Source organism: Hyperolius riggenbachi, chromosome 5 (assembly GCF_040937935.1).
Source record: "Hyperolius riggenbachi isolate aHypRig1 chromosome 5, aHypRig1.pri, whole genome shotgun sequence".
NCBI classification, from domain to species: domain Eukaryota; kingdom Metazoa; phylum Chordata; class Amphibia; order Anura; family Hyperoliidae; genus Hyperolius; species Hyperolius riggenbachi.
This window is the reverse complement of record NC_090650.1, coordinates 364,779,287-364,795,630: the sequence shown is the minus strand read 5'-3', so window position 1 is coordinate 364,795,630 and position 16,344 is coordinate 364,779,287. Positions and strand designations below refer to the sequence as shown.

Here is a 16,344-nt window from a genome sequence, read left to right as displayed (position 1 = left end):
CTCAGCCACATATTTAACTCCCTAAGCTCCCTCTGTCTCTCAGATGTAGCACGTGGCACTGGCAGTATTTCAGAAAACACCACCTTGGAGGTCCTTGCTTTAAGTTTATCTCCAAGTACCTGAAAATCATTTTTGAGGACCTTCCATCTCCCACTAACTTTGTCATTGGTGCCAATGTGTACCATGACAGCCGGGTCTTCCCCAGCCCCACCCAGTAATCTGTCAATTCTTTCCGCTACATGCCGAACCCGAGCACCCGGGAGGCAACAGACTGTATGGCATTTACGGTTTCTTCGACAGATTACCCTATCTGTGCGTCTAATAATTGAATCCCCTACCACCAGTACCTGTCTAGCCTTAGCTGCACTCCTATTCTCTTTCTCTTTGCAGCAGTCTGCCCCTTGGTTGCTAAGGAGCACATCCTGCTGCAGCATTGCTACTCCAGAATCCTCCTCCCCAATATTACGCAAACAAGCATACTTATTTGTGAGGGACAAGTCGGGACTAGCCTCCCTGCCACTTTTTCCCCTACCCCTTCTAACTGTAACCCAACTAGCGGCTGCCTCTGCTTCTTGGTCCGGCTGTACTCCACCCTCCTCATCTTCATCTATACAAGCCTGCATGAGTGACAAGGGGTTAAAGAAGGTTGGAAAGGGGTACCCCACATCATTTTTTAAGGTTTTTATTTATTATTAGGGCAAACAATAGGTATATTTGCCAAGGATCCTTATACAGCACTACTGCATCTGTTCAGTGATCCCTGGCAAAAGCATGTAAGGGTATCCTTGTGGTTGCCCCAGGGTTTCCTGGTGGTGAAAATGCATTTCACTGCATACTGATCACCAAGAAACCCTGGCAGGAATACACTCACCACTGATGAATAAATATCTTGGACCGTGTGCAATTAACCTTTTTCTTCTGAGTTTTCTCCTAGGAGATAATTTTTCTTTCTCTTCAATATAACTTTATGCATTTTACAATTGAAAAGTACCCAAAAGTTGGTGAACAGTACTATCAAGATTATTTTGAGCATTTTCTTGCTTGCTGTTTTAAAGACATTTTATTGACAAGTTTGAAAATATCACCTACGGGAGGAGAAAACTCAGGGAAAAAAGTTAATTGTATACTGGCCATTATCAGTCAGTAAACTACATCTAAAAAAACAAACATTTTTCCTATTGTAGTTTTTCTCAAAAACTTCAAAGTCGGCAATAATCTTCAGTCTAATCTTGCTGAATTTGTGCAGTTGAATCAGGTCGATAAGGTCTGAATTCGAACAGCCATATTCAGGTCAACCTGAATATTATAGATTATAGATATATTATAGATGGCACAAAAAATGACCTTCTTAATGTATTTACTTGGAAGGAGATGGGCACCCAGGGGGAGGTTGAGATAAGCCTCCTGTCCTTAAAGAACCAGGTGGATTGGTAGGCTTATATCCGTGCTATAAGCCTATTACACAAATAGTGTTACAAAAAGCTATTCTGTACTGGATCATACTGCTACTTTTCATACTTAAATCAAAGAACACAGGAGGAGTTGTAAATTACTGGAAAAGTCTCTCTCTGGAGCTTTGTGAAATGACTTTGTTTACTCTATTTTATAGAACTGACAGCAACTTGTGTTCATTAAATATTATTTTAAATATTATATAAGTACATGTTATGTTTTAAACTGAAGATGTTCAAAAGCTGACTCAAACCTATATATAATGTACTAGTCAATATTTTCTGTAAAAATACTGTTTTCCCAATCTCGCTAAAAAAAGAGTCTCATATTGTTTTCCAGTACAGGAAGAGTTAAGAAACTTCAGTTGTTCTATGCAAAAGAGATTCTCTGAGCTCTTCTATCCACTTAATCTTAGTGAAGTGTTGATCTGGGTCATGTTGCTATTTGAATCCAGGTCATTCTCTATTTCAAGTTTTTCAACCAGAATATCCATCAGGTGATTGAATACACAACACCAAAATACAGTACAGTGGGGATCAGCTGACACCGGATAAGTGTGCTTTCTGGTTGCTTGAGACTCAGTGTTAATAAAATGGCTAGCTAATACAGTACTATGCCCACTCTATATGCATACCACAAACTCTGTATTCAATGTTAAAATACAGTAATTGAAAGTATATTAACCTGCAGGGAGGGAGGCAGTCTTTAAGCACAGCAGAGCCCACAAACAGCCTAAGAAGTTGACCTACACCACTGTGGGTACTGCAGGCCATTTGTGTTGGTTGGTTGAGACTGCTAGTAAGTTGAGTTCCAGATAACTGGGACTGTATTGCTGACATTTAAGCTTCTGCATTTGGGTGGCTATTTCACCAACCATTGCCATATGTTTTTATCTATTTTTAATACAAGCATACAGCTTTAGCTTCTGCTAAAATCAGCCAAAAATGCATTGGAATACACACTAGGGTCCAAAGGACATTGTCCTATAGGTACAATACAGTACAGTACATTACCAGTACCTATAGGGGAATGTCCTTTCGGCCCTAGTGTGTATACTATTTTCCACTGGTAACTCTTCCATTTGGTTAGTGTTTGTTAAAAATGCATTGGAACACAGATATTAATTAATGAAATGCATATAATTAAAGTCTGCGGTAAGCGGAGGATCAGCATTTTAAGTAAAATGTAAATGGCTTTTTTTGTTTTTGAAAAAGGGGAAATAAATATTTTCTTTAAAATATTTTTGAGTGTATCCGCAATATTTTGTAACCAACTTTTACCCATGCAAGCCAGTTTTTCTATTTTAGATTAGCCTGCCACTTTCGGCTCCTGAACATTAACAACTGACACTGTTCATAACGAGTTTCTCTCAGAATTTTCTCTCTCCCTTGCAAAGCCACCTTAAAAGTACAATAAAAAAAAGTGTAAAGAAAAAGATAAAAGTTTACACATGAAAATGTTGAAGTATACAAAAAGATGAAGATAGAAGTATACAAAAAAAGATAGCATCACTAGAGATGGCCGAAACGGTTCCCGGTGAACTTCCGGGGTTCACAATCGTGGAGAACCGCAAACTTTTCCGGAAGTTCTGTTCGCCCCCATAGTGCAGCATAAGGGTCAACTTTGACCCTCTACATCACAGTCAGCAGGCACATTGTAGCCAATCAGGGTACACTCCCTCCTGGAGCCCCACCCCCCTTATAAAAGGCAGGCAGCGTCAGGCTTTTCACTCACTCGTGTGCCTGCAGTAATTAATAAAGGGATAGCTGCTGCAGACTCTCATAGGGAAAACTTAGTTAGGCTCTTGTAGGCTTGTTAGCTTGTTAGCTTGCTCCTTGCTAATTCTTATTGCTAAAAAAGCACCCCACAACAGCTTTTTTGAGAGCTAATCTTGTTCTTGTCAACATGATCTCCAGCCTTGTGCTAGTCAACATTCTCACCTGAGTTAACAAGGCGATTACTGAAATGATCTCAGCAGGTCCTTTAATGATAGCAATGAAATGCAGTGGAAAGGTTTTTTTGGGGGGATTCAGTTAATTTCCATGGCAAACAAGAACTATGCAATTCATCTGAACACTCTTCATAACATTCTGGAGTATATGCAAATTGCTATTATAAAAACTTACCGGTAAGCACCAACTTTTCTCATTCCCAATATTTTTGACAGTCTCAAAACTTTTGGCCAGGACTGTATATTCAAAACCTAAAATAAATGTTACTTTTAATTAGCTTTACTTTAACCATCTTTTTTGTGTTTTATTTTATTTATTTATTTTTTCATTTAAGGTTTAGTCTATAATAGTTGTCAGATACATTTTGTAGTCCTTTTTTTCTTTTTACACTAGCAGGCATCTCTGTCTTTGCATGACAGCATATGTTCTTTCCTATGTCATGCAGAGCTTAAATCTGACCACTGACACAAAGGTCGGGAGTACACATATAGTATGCCAAGGAGACTCAATTAGCCATCCATCAAATTAATTACATAATACATCAAAAGATTAGCTCTACTACCTCACACCATTTACAGATGAAGATAAATAATCAAGAAAAATTAGCAATAATGCGATGAATGTTTGACCATATAGAAGTGTTTAAGCTGTCAAACAAGTTCATCTGATCTATCAAGCTTTGTACTGATCAGAGTTTTACGTTAAGTTTGTGCAGCGTTTCCTTTGTTTTGATAGTACATTGGTATTGTATTCCATTTCTGTTGTAGTCAATAAAATCTGAAAGTTACTTTTCCAATGTCTTATATAAGCACGCAATGCATATAGTCTACTGTTGACACACGTTGTTGTTTTATACATGTGCATCAAGCTTCATGCATTCATGACAAGTCATTTTAAAGAAATTGGACAGTTTGGTGGCAGGGATGGGAACAAAGGACTGAGGTTGTGAATTTTACATGATTATCCAAAACTCCGGCAAAATATGTGGTACATAATAATGCAGACAATGGTATACACCAAATGAAGACACTGGTACAAAATACAGATTTGGTAGACATAGTATTTACAGTAATAAATGTAACATAATAAAATGTATAACCAATTCAAAGAAAAAAAAGGTCATTGAACCCTGCCCTTGCGAGCTTACAATCTAAAGGATACATTTATACTTAAATAGGACATTTACTGAATATAATTCCCAAATAAAATTCTTTGGGTATTTTTTGTTTTTTTTTATACAATATTTCTTTATAAATGATTCAGTCAATGTCTGCCCATTTATTGTAAAACTATAATTTACATTCTTACAGTTATCACTGGTGGCAAGGTGCAACACTGCAGAATGTTTATTTGTTGTGTGTTCCAAAGTGAGCAAGAACAAAACATGGTCTCCCAGTGTACTCTGGGGCAGAAGACTGTGTGACCAAATAGCCTAGGCCAGTGATGACTAACCTTGGCACTCCAGCTGTGGTGGAACTACAAGTCCCATGAGGCATTGCAATACTCTGGCAGCTCTAAGCATAACTCGGGGAGGCAGAGGCATGATGGGATTTGTAGTTTTGTCACAGCTGGAGTGCCAAGGTTAGCCATCACTGGCCTAGGCTGAGCCTCACTGGGAGGGCGGGGTTACATACCAGTATACAGCGATGTATAGATATGGAAAGTGTTTCTGATGCTTATACCAGGATAATTAAAATAAAATTGTATGTCCAAAATACTGTTTTACATACAACTATATAATTCTCTCACCCTTTCCCTTGCCTACCTCAGTGACCCTCACAGCCTGGCAGCCCACCTTGCATAAAATAAGTGTGGCCATCAACTTATTTTACCGCTCTGGGGCCCCCTATGGTTGCAATGGCTGCTCCTCTATAGTTACACTATTTTACACTATTTAAAAACCCCTTAAACCCCTAAATAGTGTTTATCTTTTTAAAGGGACTCTGAGCTGAGCATAAAATGGAAATCTGAACTTAGCTGGGGCTTTCACCAGCTCCCTGTAGCCCAAGAGGTCTCTTGGCATCCTCTGGGTCCCCTCCGTGCTCCCGCTGGTGGCTCTATTAGGTGTGCTCGCCTCGATCACACATCTGTCACTGTGAGCGTTCTGCACGAGCCTAGTTCTCAAAAGACTGAACTGGGCTTGCACAGAACAATCATAGTGATGGGAAATAATCGCGCATGTGAGCCACACATGCGCAGTTGCGCACGACTTCGGACAAAGTCACACCTACAGAGCCACCAGCTGGAACATGGAGGGGACCTCTCGGGCTACAGGGGCTTAAGGAAACCCTAAGTAGGTTCAGATTTCCATTTTTATGCTCTGCTCGGGATCCCTTTAAATCAGATTCTGATCAGTTAGGGCCCTTTTCCACTAGAGCATTTGCGATTGCTGAATCGCAAAATCGCAAATCGCTAGCAATTTTAAAATTGCTACGGTTTGCTAAATAGCATAGGAATCGCGGTAGGTAATTTCCACTACCACGATTCGTTTTTTTACTAAATCGCAATGTGGTGCGATTTTTGCCACGATTTTGCTATGCAGTGCATAGCATAGCAAAATTGCGATCGCAAACGTTGGGAAATCGCCGGGAAATGTTGGACTTTGCTGAATCGCAATCCCTAGCATTTAGCGCGAATCTTAGCGATTGCTAGTGGAAAAGGGCCCTTAAAGGGAACCCAAGGTGAGAGGGATATGGAGGCTGACATATTTATTTCATTTTAAACAATACCAGTTGCCTGGCAATCCTCCTGATCATGTGTCTAATTCATTTAGCCATAGACCCTGAACAAGCATGCAGCAGATCAGGTACTCTGACTCAGGTTTTACTGGATTAGCCATATGCTTGTTCCAGGGTTTTGAATCTGGCACTACTTATGCCAGAAGATAATCTGGCAACTGGCATTGTTTACAAGAAAAAATCTCCAAATCCCTCTCACCTAGGGTCCCCTTTAAACAAAATATCTAAATACTGCTATGTTTTTAAATAATGGCAAAATACGGGCAGGTGATCCAGCTTGTTAAGAAGATGAAGTGAATCATGACAAGTCATCACTCCTTGGTACTCCATATAATCAGTCTGCTGATTTCACAGTAAAAACTACACACAAATAATGAGCTGAAAGTGCAAATGAAAAAGAAAAAGTAGAGGGAGATGTAAAGGATGACAAAAGAGTAGGAGAGATTTAAACGGACCTGAACTCAGAACATCCTCTCTGCCTCTAAAAAATACCCAACAACATAATAACCTTTAGGCTGCTTTCACAGTGGATCGTTAAAGTCCCACGTTGCAGCCAGACTCACAGTAATGAAAAATCAATGTGCTGTTTAGGGTGCCCACGTTGCGTTACATTGTAACGCTACACGTTGAATGAATGTGCAGCATGCTGTGCGCTATACTGGGCTTTAGCTGCGTTAGACTGCTTGCACATGCTTAGTGATCAGCCACATGGCTAATTGATATTCACTGCACTGTGGTGATGTAACCTGGACTTGTAGTGTTGTCTGGATCATGAATGAATCCTTCATTTGATCCGGATCTTTTTTGTGTGGGTCGAATCATCCAGATCATCACAATGAACAATTTGGTTCACAGTGGATGTCTATCTCGAAGAAACAAGAACATACAGAACGTACAGTTCAGGGAAAGTGTCCTGCTAGTCATTTCACCCCATGTCTGCTACCCTAATAAAATGATTCAAATGATTCGGTTCAAAGATCCAGATCTTTTCAATGATCCGATTCGAATCATCCGAATCCTTGAAAAGATCCGGACTTCCCATCACTATCCTGGAGCGGCTGTTCTATCAGTATAGATAGAACGAAAACAGTGCACCAAGAGCTGCATAATGCGGCTCAATCTGACTTCCAACTTCAACACCACCATGCGTTGCGTTAGGGGCACGTTATGCGACCTTAACTTCCCCTAAAATGCAACGTCTTGGTGTGAAAGAGGCCTAAATCAAAAAACATGTATTTGCTACAGCTGATAAAAATGCTAAAATAAATCTGCACAGTTTCTTCTTCATGATTCATGGAAGCAGACATATTGTTTACAACCTGTGCTTTCAAATCGGGCTTATCTGCTTATCTGCCATAGGCAGGCATGTGACACAGGGGAGGATCAAATTAAAACTTGTGATTAGACACAAATCAGGGGGGATTAAACAGGCTAAACTCTCTAAATACATACAGGGTACATTTCTGTATGATTTCATTCTGTCCTGTGCAAGAGTTCAGGTCCACTTTAAAGCAGGGATCAGCTCACAGTGAAGCTAATTTACTATCAGCAGAGATAGCCAATCAGATTCTAATATTTTTGGCTTCCATGCAAATTGTATGCAGCTTGGAAATGAGCCAATCAAATGGACTTTCAGTCTATTCTGACTGCCTCATTTCCAAGTTGTATACAATTAGCATGACATTTGCATGCAAGCTATAATTATTTGCATCTCATTTACCATCCCTAATTATCAGTGTAAGGTTGGAGTAACAGCTCATGTTTAACATATTAGGAGTGACATGGAAACATTATAAAATCAGTAACATTAGTATATTGCATTATTGCTGAATGCTTAATTCTAAAATGTGATTCTCAGCCACAAAATCAAATTCGATTTACCCACTGATCTGTGGAACCTCACCCTGCATAGCAAGTTCTCCAATCTATTCAGAAATGTTTCAGCTGTAATAAATCTTATCTCAGTCTCTCCTCTTGTACCTCAGTCATCTGATTCCTGATTTGATCTCGGCCTGTCTCTGACTACTCTTCTCCTATATTCGCAAGTAATTAGTACTTGTGAAACAGTTCTTAGGTCTAGGGAGCCTCCTTTTATTATTTTCTTGTCATCTGGGTACTGCTCTCACCCGGTGAGAACTAGTCATATTGTTTTGTCCCGCTAGTGACGTTCCACTCAGCGTTACGTTTGGTTTGAGGAATGCCCTATAATAAACTATATCTAAGGAACACAATTATGCAATGAGCAGAAGTTTATCTCGGATCCACTTTAAACATCTTACTTGGAATAAGTATTTTATCCGACAACTCACAAAAATTCAATTGCAATTGAAAGTACTTAGGGAAATATAGTATAAATACATATCCCTAATGGGAAAGGCCCCTTAGCGCACTGAGGGTTAAAAATTAACTTTTATTCAGTTCAATTAAATTATAAATAGCAACAATACACATATAGAAAGACAGTGCTGTACATTCATGTGTTCATGTATAATGACACACAATGGGCTTGATTCCCAAAGCGGTGCTAACAGTTAGCACGCTGGTGAAAAGCCCTTTATCATGCCTAAACTCAGTTTAGGCGTGATAAGTTTAGGTGTGATAAGTTTAGGTGTGATAAGTTTAGGCTTGATAAGTTTAGGTTAGGCGTGATAACTATAGCACCAACTGGGTTAGCACAGCAGTGCACAGCTGATCAAAAGTTTTGCGCTAGCAAAGACTGGTGTACTTTGCATAGAGTTTAATGGCGCTGCTTTGCGTGTGGGACTTTGCGCGCGATCTAAACTTATCTAAACATATGGGACCTGATTCACAAAGCGGTGCTAACAGTTAGCACCCTGGTGAAAAGCCCTTTATCACGCCTAAACTCTGTTTAGGCATGATAAGTTTAGGTGTGATAAGTTTAGGTGTGATAAGTTTAGGCATGATAAGTTTAGGTGTGATAAGTTTAGGTGTGATAAGTTTAAGCGCCAACTGCGTTAGCACCGCAGTGCACAGCTGATCAAAAGTTTTACCCTAGCAAAGACTGGTGCACTTCGTATAAAGTTTAATGGCGCTGCTTTGCGTGCGGGACTTTGCAAGCGATCTAAACTTATCTAAACTTAGCATGCCTAAACTTTTCACACCTAAACTTATCATGCCTAAACTTATCACACCTAAACTGGCTTTTCACCAGAGTGGTGCAATGGTTATCATGCCTAAAGTCTCTAACTGGGTTAGCACCGCTTTGTGAATCAAGCCCAATGTATGTGAGCGAGGGGCACGCAGGTGTCATGTAAGCAAACCTGCTACCCTTCCTCTGTTGCATGTGTCCACACAAGCCCAATCTATATCACACCAGGAGGAAACACGACTATACACTCCCTATCAGAAGGTGTAAATACACCTGGCCTATCTGGGACACCAGAAACGCTCACATACACTTCAGGCAGTTAGGTGAGATGAGTGCATCACCCCCTACGCCGCACACAAACTTGAAATATTTCACCAGTAAAAGAAAACTCACAAGAGTTACTAGCAAATTCCATTACTGTGACTTGCTGCTGATGTCTGTGTGAGGTAATGAATGAATAGGGAGCCCCGGTGAGAGATTCAAAGATGCTTTTGCCAGGGTTCCCTTCTATCTATTACAGCTTGTGTGCAGGAGGACATTGCGTGGTGTAAGTGTCAATGGTGCCAAGAGTGCTGTCACTGGTAGTGGTTGTGTTAGGGAAGCAGAGGATTCCATAAAAGTGTGGCAATAGTCCAACTTGGAGTGACAGAGATGCTGAAATCAAACAGAAGAAAATAAGGTTAAAGAAGGAAACAACATAAATATAATAAAAGGATACACATCATTATTATTGTTGTTGTTGTTATTATTATTTTTTATTTTCTTTTTACTTTGAAAGTTTATTTAAAAAACAGAAACAGAATATATCTGATTATCATTGTTACATAGCCATAGGATGATGACATGAGAAAACAATAGTTAACAAATTGTATATTAATCCTGTCTAGCGTGTGAACTGTTATACCAAATATAAACAAACTAGTTAAGTTCGTAAAATCTTAACCTACAATTCTTTTTTATTTTTTTTTAAGAAAGATTAATTTTTACAATTTGCCTTTTAATATGTAAAGGGACAAAATTACCCCTTTTTACGTATTTACCTGGAAATAGACTGACTTTTGGGATACTCCTTATCATGAAAGGGGGCTTCCAGATTCCACTAAACATCTCCCGCTAGGACCTACCACCACATGTAGTTACTCCTACCTCCCACTCAGTCAGCACCAGGAGCCGGCATGAGCCTCTTGCCCTGCCCCTGACCTGGTAACAGGATTTTCAGAAGGGATTTCTACCTCACTACTGCAAATTCATGAGATTGTTTAAAATGGGGAAGCTCTATCCAGCCCGCCTTGCCATTTCAAAGGGATGCTATGCATTTTTTAAAAAAAAATATTGATAAGAAGTAAGAATTAATCTCCCCTCCCTAAGCTTGTTTATCCCTTGTCCCCCAGCACAGCTGACATGGCAAGGATGGCAGAATCAAACAGGGTCTACTCAAACCCTTTCTCTGGCCCCTTCTCCCCACCAGACTACCACTGCACCTTTGCCAGGGACCCCCAGCATGATCACAACCCACTGCACTTCTACTCTGCAATCCTGGCACTGCCACTTCTGGCCACAGTGCCGAAACCAACGGGATCTCTGCCACTCTCTGACAGAACACTGACACACAACAACTAAATAATAATAATAACAGTACAGGTACCTTAACCAAGGATTGAACTTCATCCCAATCAGTAGCCAAGACCCCCTTTTCCATGAGAAATATTTAACTTTTCTCAAATAAATCATCAGGGTGGTCTGTGTAGCTGATATAGTGGTAAAACCCCTCCCACAGTGTGATGTCATGACCATGGTCCTGACAGTCTGCTGCCTGAGAATCAAATTGCATTGTGGGAAATAACTGCTGTTTCCAACTGCCAAGCAAGCAGCATCTCCTTCTGCAGACATCACCTGGCAGGCTAAAGGTGTCACCACCAGCAATACATTTAAGAATGTAAATTAGGAAGAGGAAATAGTTTACAATGGGCAACAAATATTTAAGGCCTAATGTTATAATAAGAGATTAGAGAAATGTTCACTTTACCTGTTTATCTTCATGTACCCAATCAGGTTCAACAGATTTTTTTTATTAATATTATTATTATTATTTAAGAAATAGGCAATTTGAAGAAACTGGTTATTTGAAGACAAAACAGACAAAGTGAAAACTACTTTATGTATAATAGTTACATAGTTACATAGTTATTTTGGTTGAAAAAAGACATACGTCCATTGAGTTCAACCAGTATAAAGTACAACACCAGCCTGCTTCCTCACATATCCCTGTTGATCCAGAGGAAGGCGAAAAAACCCTTACAAGGCATGGTCCAATTAGCCCCTAAAGGGAAAAATTCCTTCCTGACTCCAGATGGCAATCAGATAAAATCCCTGGATCAACATCATTAGGCATTACCTAGTAATTGTAGCCATGGATGTCTTTCAACGCAAGGAAAGCATCTAAGCCCCCTTTAAATGCAGGTATAGAGTTTGCCATAACGACTTCCTGTGGCAATGCATTCCACATCTTAATCACTCTAACTGTAAAGAACCCTTTCCTAAATAAGTGGCTAAAACGTTTTTCCTCCATGCGCAGATCATGTCCTCTAGTCCTTAGAGAAGTCCTAGGGACAAAAAGCTCATCCGCCAAGCTATTATATTGCCCTCTGATGTATTTATACATGTTAATTAGATCCCCTCTAAGGCGTCTTTTCTCTAGACTAAATAAACCCAGTTTATCTAACCTTTCTTGATAAGTGAGACCTTCCATCCCACGTATCAATTTTGTTGCTCGTCTCTGCACCTGCTCTAAAACTGCAATATCTTTTTTGTAATGTGGTGCCCAGAACTGAATTCCATATTCCAGATGTGGCCTTACTAGAGAGTTAAACAGGGGCAATATTATGCTAGCATCTCAAGTTTTAATTTCCCTTTTAATGTATCCCAAAATTTTGTTAGCTTTAGCTGCAGCTGCTTGGCATTGAGTACGATTATTTAACTTGTTGTCAATGAGTACTCCTAAGTCCTTCTCCAAGTTTGATGTCCCCAACTGTATCCTATTTATTTTGTATGGTGCTAGACCATTAGTACGTCCAAAATGCATGACTTTACATTTGTCAACATTGAATTTCATCTGCCATGTATGTGCCCATATAGCCATCCTATCCAGATCCTGTTGCAATATGACACTATCTTCCTGAGAGTTGATGATTCTGCACAATTTTGTATCATCTGCAAAAATAGCAACATTGCTCACTACTGCATCTACTAGGTCATTAATAAATACATTGAAGAGCACTGGACCCAGTACAGACCCCTGTGGGACCCCACTGCTAACAGTCTCCTATTTTGAGTACGATCCATTGACCACAACTCTTTGTTTTCTGTCCATTAGCCAGTTCCCTATCCATGCACACAGACTCTTCCCCAGTCCTTGCATCCTCAACTTTTGCACCAGACTTCTGTGGGGAACAGTGTCGAAGGCCTTTGCAAAGTCCAAGTATATCACATCTACAGCATTCCCAATATCCATATTAGCATTCACTACCTCATAAAAGCTGAGCATGTTAGTCAAACAGGACCTGTCTTTAGTAAACCCATGTTGATGCTGAGAAATAAGATTATTTTCTACTATGAAGTCATGTATAGTATCTCTTAGTAACCCCTCAAATAGTTTGCATACAACTGATGTTAAGCTTACAGGTCTATAATTTCCTGGATGTAATTTTTTGCCCTTCTTAAATAATGGGAAAACATGGGCTGTACGCCAATCCACTGGCACTCTGCCAGTTGCAAGAGAGTCACAAAAGATAAGATAAAGGGGTTTATCTATAACTGAACTTAATTCTCTTAGGACCCGAGGATGCATTTTTATTAAAATTAACTTACTAGTGGGCTGGAATGCTCAGAAAGTTAAACTACCAAACAACAGACCCGATTCGTGGCTGCCTTGCATACACAGGGCAGAGCAATCAAGCACAGCACATAATGGGGGAAGCACAGGACAGGGGAGCATAGGATAGACCAGAGGATACACAATGGGCTGGGTAGTGTTGACAGTGGGCTTTGGGTGGTAAAATGTACAAATCTGGTCCTGGAAGAGAAGGGGATATTTTTTCAGCCGGGCAGAGTGAAGGGGCGCGACAAATGTCAGGGGAACATCAGGAAGGTGAGTCCCGATCCTCTTATTCCCCTCCTACCGCCTCTGCTTTCAGTGATCACTATGATTGGCAGACGATCGTAATGACCAGGTGATCAGGAGCCAATCGCCATGGCTCCTGATCAGTGAGGGGAGATGTCAGCTGTAGTGTTGGGCGAACAGTGTTCGCCACTGTTCGGGTTCTGCAGAACATCACCCTGTTCGGGTGATGTTTGAGTTCGGCTGAACACCTGGTGGTGTTCGGCCAAACTGTTCGCGTTTGCCCGAACGGCTCAATTCCGAATACGGCCCCCCTATGGGGTCGCAGGCATAAGGGGGGAGCATGCCCCGATCGCGGGGGGGGGGGGTCGGAAATTCCCCCCACCCCTTCCGCTAGCGCTCCCCCCTCTGCCCGCTTCCCCATACAAAAGTTTAAGGAAAGTACCGGTGGTAGTGGATGGCCTGGCAGTGGCACTGTGGAGTGAGGAGGAGGAGTCCGGAGGGTGACGCGTTGAGGGAGGCCGGGCAGCGGGCGTGAGGTCAGAGAAAGGGCGGAAGTACCACAAGGGTACTACCGCTGAACCGCCCGCTGCCCGGCCTCCCTCAACGCGTCACTCTCCGGACTCCTCCTCCTCACTCCACAGTGCCACTGCCAGGCCATCCACTACCACCGTTACTTTCCTTAAACTTTTGTATGGGGAAGCGGGCAGAGGGGGGAGCGCTAGCGGAGGGGGTGGGGGGAATTTCCGCCCCCCCCCCCCGCGATCGGGGCATGCTCCCCCCTTATGCCTGCGACCCCATAGGGCCCCCAAAAGCGGGATGTTCAGGGAGTTTGGGGTTCGGCCCGAACATGCCGAACATCGCGGCCATGTTCGGCGAACTTTCCCGAACCCGAACATCCAGGTGTTTGCCCAACACTAGTCAGCTGTCATATGACATCTTTATCTTCCCTCTCAGGTGTACACGATCACGGCAGGAGTGGGTAAAGCAGGTGGCGTAAATACTACACCGCATCAGAGTTAAACAGCCACACGTGCAGCGTAGGATTTACGCTGGGCGGTCCTCAGAAGGTTAATTGATTTTCATAAGTAAATTTAAAATCTGTAACCAAATGTCCGAGTGTGCTGCACGGAATTTTTATAATGATGCTGCATGACACCCAACAGAGAGGGGAGGAGTCAACATAGGGAGGAAGCTAAAAGGAAGGACTGTTGAATGCCTTAATGGACATCCTGACGAATCGCCCACTTAGGGGTGGGAAACGCGTAGATGGGCGGAGCCTGCACGTCCATGTGACCTACTCCATACTCTGCATGCTGACCAGACTGCGGAAGTTACCGCTGGCGTCCTGGAGATCTGCATGATCCAAACGCATGGGAGAGGGTGAAATGCCTGGCTGCTAGAGTGCTAGCTAATACACCGGCACACACGGAGCATAAGCGGAATTCCGCTTCAAAGATCCAAACCCCAGTGGCAAGTTGTTGGCAGTGTGAGTACCCACTGAAGGAACTACACGACGGAGGTGGTGAGATAAACAGCGCAATTGTCTGTGTATGGCTGTTAGTTGCTGCTGCTGTACCAATATATGGGACTATCTCTGTGAGAAGTACGGGATTGCAATATACCTGCTGTCTTTCACTGTCATACAGTCGGAACCCTCTGCTCCCTATGGGTTGCCTTACAACTGATCAAGCAACTATCCACTGAACTATAGTATTTCAAGTGCGTTTTTGGGAGCCATGGCTGCAAGTGTGTGTGGAGGAATGTATGAACTGCCGGCTTAGATAAGATGGTTTTTGGTCAGAGTCGTGTCCATGTTCATTATTATTGTGTCGCACAGAATCTCCAGCAAAGTTTTAAAGTGTTTTAGATGGCTGGTTTTTGCATGTAATCAAGCCTTTTGTACAGTGTTATAATAAAATGGTTTACCTGGCAACACATTAAGAACCCTAGCCTCATATGTATTTCTGAAACCAACTCAGCCATGCCTAAAATTATGATTTTTGAAGAAATACTACAGAATTATCCAGTTCTAGGGGCATGTCGGCCATTATTTTAACAACCAGATTGCCTCAGCAGGACTCAAATGAGAAAGTTCATTCCACTTTAAAAGTTATTGAATGTAGGGCCATACATGGCTGAGCATCCCTTCATTATGATCAGTAAGTGAAAGACTTTATCTACTTAAGATTGTAAATGCATAATCATAAAAAATATGCAACGTAGTCAAGGCCACCATTGTTTTGTATTAATGTTTTTTTTTTAATATATATTATAGATTTATTTGTTAATTATTTTAAACAAAATTAAATAAGTAATGTATATGTATATTGCATCAATTTGTTATTTGGGATCATAATTATAAATTGGTTTATAGCGCTTGAAGGAGAATGTCTTTTTTTTTTCATTATAACCAAGCTGAGGTTCATATCCCTGCAGCCAACTGCAAGGTAAAGCACGAGACTTTTAATTGTTTCCCATCAAAATAGCTGTGTAAGCTTGATTAACGGTGTTCAGCAACATTCATAATAGTCCAAGCCTGGTCCTGCATAAAATAGAAACTGGGAAAAAATCAATAAGATTTAATAAGATCAGGAACAATCACTTACAATAGTACATCAATCACGCAAAGTAATAGGTGCAGGATTTGATAGGGTCCTGAACTGCCTGAGAGATTCATAACTCGTACTCGTTAATGATTTGTTCATTTGCATTTTATCAATCTAGCCACAGTTGACAAGATGAAGGACCAGAAAAGCAATGTGTTGACTAAGTCAATCAAATGTAGCAATTAAAAGAGCAACAACAAACAACAGGCACAAAAGGAGGCCAAATGACTTTTTTCGAGAATTCATTTAAAATGGCTTTTGTTGGTAAAATATGAATACTACCATTTAATAGCGCCAAGGAGTCGGCAATTTGTGAAGATGTATACCTTACTCATTAGGGCCACTTCTAACACTGTGTACATGGCTG

General features: G+C 41.2%; 1 long non-coding RNA gene across 1 annotated transcript in view; it reads right to left on the bottom strand.

Moving 5' to 3' along the window:
• Positions 1–9,349: 9,349 nt before the first annotated feature.
• LOC137517788 (uncharacterized) overlaps positions 9,350–16,344 on the bottom strand; it is an 84,207-nt gene continuing 77,212 nt past the window's right edge. Inside the window, exon 3 of the long non-coding RNA XR_011020666.1 lies at positions 9,350–9,905. This is a non-coding gene — a long non-coding RNA (uncharacterized lncRNA). The remainder of the gene's footprint in view (positions 9,906–16,344) is intronic.